Source organism: Apium graveolens, chromosome 6 (genome assembly GCF_009905375.1).
Source record: "Apium graveolens cultivar Ventura chromosome 6, ASM990537v1, whole genome shotgun sequence".
NCBI classification, from domain to species: domain Eukaryota; kingdom Viridiplantae; phylum Streptophyta; class Magnoliopsida; order Apiales; family Apiaceae; genus Apium; species Apium graveolens.
This window is the reverse complement of record NC_133652.1, coordinates 131,904,227-131,906,623: the sequence shown is the minus strand read 5'-3', so window position 1 is coordinate 131,906,623 and position 2,397 is coordinate 131,904,227. Positions and strand designations below refer to the sequence as shown.

General features: G+C 43.6%; 1 non-coding gene across 1 annotated transcript; it reads right to left on the bottom strand.

Annotated features, from left to right (window-relative positions):
• Positions 1–208: 208 nt before the first annotated feature.
• On the bottom strand, positions 209–315 carry LOC141669205 (small nucleolar RNA R71). The gene has a single exon (XR_012553496.1). It is a non-coding gene; the product is annotated as a small nucleolar RNA R71 (small nucleolar RNA).
• Positions 316–2,397: the final 2,082 nt, after the last annotated feature.

Here is a 2,397-nt window from a genome sequence, read left to right as displayed (position 1 = left end):
AACTGAAGACCCCAACATGCACATAAGGAATTTTGTCACTTTTAAGTATGGCGTGACTGATGAGGCTATCAAGCTGAGGCTTTTCCCATTCTCACTGAGGGACAAAGCTAAGGACTGGTTACATTCTGAACCAGGTGGGTCCATCACTACTTGACAAGATCTTGCGCAAAAGTTTCTGGTGAAGTTTTATCCGATGGCAAAGACTGCTACTCTGAGGAGTGCTCTTACTCAGTTTGCGCAGCAACCTTCAGAATCTATGTGCGAAGCTTGGGAACGCTACAAGGAAATGTTGAGGAAGTGTCCACATCATGAAATGCCTGATTGGATGGTGATCACTGGTTTCTATAATGGTTTGGGGGCCCAATCTAGGCCCATGCTCGATGCAGTAGCTGGAGGCGCCTTATGGGCTAAAAGCTATACTGAGGCTTATAATCTTATCGAGACTATGGCTGCAAATGAGCATCAAAACCCAACTCAGAGGATGATGCCTGGGAAGGTAGCAGGTATTCTGGAAGTCGATGTAGCCACCGCTATTGCAGCGCAGCTCCAAGCGCTGTCGATGAAGGTTGATTCTCTAGCTACATATGGAGTTAATCAAATAGCTATAGTTTGTGAGCTTTGTGCAGGTTCTCATGCTACAGATCAGTGTTCTCTTTTCAACAAATCTGTTCAGTATGTGAATAATTATCAGCGACAACAGCAGCCTATGCCAGCTACTTATCATCCTAATAACAGAAATCATCCAAATTTCAGCTGGGGTAATAATCAGAATGCTATTCAGCCACCATATCAGCAAGGTGTGAGTAAACAGTTTAATCCATCTGGATTCCAGCAACCATAGCAGTATGCTCAAAGGCAATCATACCCTCAACAGGGAAGTGCAGATGCACCTACTAGTGCTGATTTTGAGGAACTTAAGCTGTTATGCAAGAGTCAGGCGGTTTCTATCAAGACCTTGGAAAATCAAATCGGTCAAATAGCCAATGCAGTGCTCAATCATCAACCTGGAACACTCCCTAGTGACACGGAAGTACCAGGCAGGAAGGAAGCTAAAGAGCAAGTCAAGGCTATTACCTTAAGGTCTGGGAAAGTTGCTGATGCTGAAAAGCGAAAAGAAGGAGAAGCTGAAATTAGAGATGAAGAAGCTAAGCAAAAGGAGAAAGCGGCGGAACCAAGGAAGACTACTGTTGAACACACTCTGCCTGAGGGTAATACAAGGGAGAAACAGCTCTATCCTCCACCACCTTTTCCTAAGAGATTGCAGTAACAAAAGCTGGATAGACAGTTCGGTAAGTTTCTGGAGGTGTTCAAGAAACTTCACATCAATATACCTTTCGCTAAGGTTCTGGAGCAAATGCCTAGTTATGCGAAGTTTATGAAGAGTATTCTTTCAAGGAAGGTGAAACGGGATGACCTTGAGACCGTTGCTCTCATGGAAGAATGCATCGCTGTCCTGCAGCAAAAGTTACCTCCAAAGCTTAAAGATCCAGGTAACTTCACCATTCCTTGTACCATTGGCAAGTTGACTTTTGACAAGTGCCTTTGTGATTTGGGAGCAAGCATCAATCTGATGCCGTTGTCGATCTTTAAAAAGTTGGATTTGCCTGATCCAAAACCCACATACATGTCTCTACAATTGGCTGATCGTTCTATTACTTACCCCAGGGGCATAGTGGAGGATGTGCTAGTCAAGGTGGATAAGCTCTTCTTTCCTGCAGATTTTGTTATTCTGGATTTTGAGGAAGATAAGAAGATTTCCATAATCTTGGGAAGACCTTTCTTGGCTACTGGTCGTACCTTGATAGATGTGCAGAAAGGTGAACTTACTATGCGGGTACAAGATTAGGATGTGACCTTCAACGTGTTCAAGGCAATGAAATTTCCTACAGAAGATGAGGAGTGCTTAAAAGTGGATGTGATTGATTCCACGGTTACTTCAGAATTCGATCGCATGCTAATGTCTAATGCATTGGAAAAGGCCTTAGTGGGGGATTTTGACAGTGATGATGAAGATGGCAACGAGCAATTACAATATCTGAATGCTTCTCCCTGAAAGCGAAAGCTGGACATGCCGTTTGAATCTCTTGGTACTTCTGACCTCAAGAATGCTGAAGGAAAGCTCAAACCATCAATTGAGGAAGCACCTACCTTGGAGCTCAAGCCATTACCTGAACACTTGAGGTATGCTTTTTTAGGTGATGCATCTACTTTACCTGTTAGTATTACATCTGACCTTTCAGGTAGTGAGGAAGACAAGCTCTTAAGGATTTTGAGAGAATTCAAATCGGCTATTGGATGGACCATAGCAGACATCAAGGGGATCAGCCCTTCATATTGTATGCATAAAATTCTGCTAGAGGAAGGTAGTAAGCCGACTGTTGAACAGCAGCGCAGACT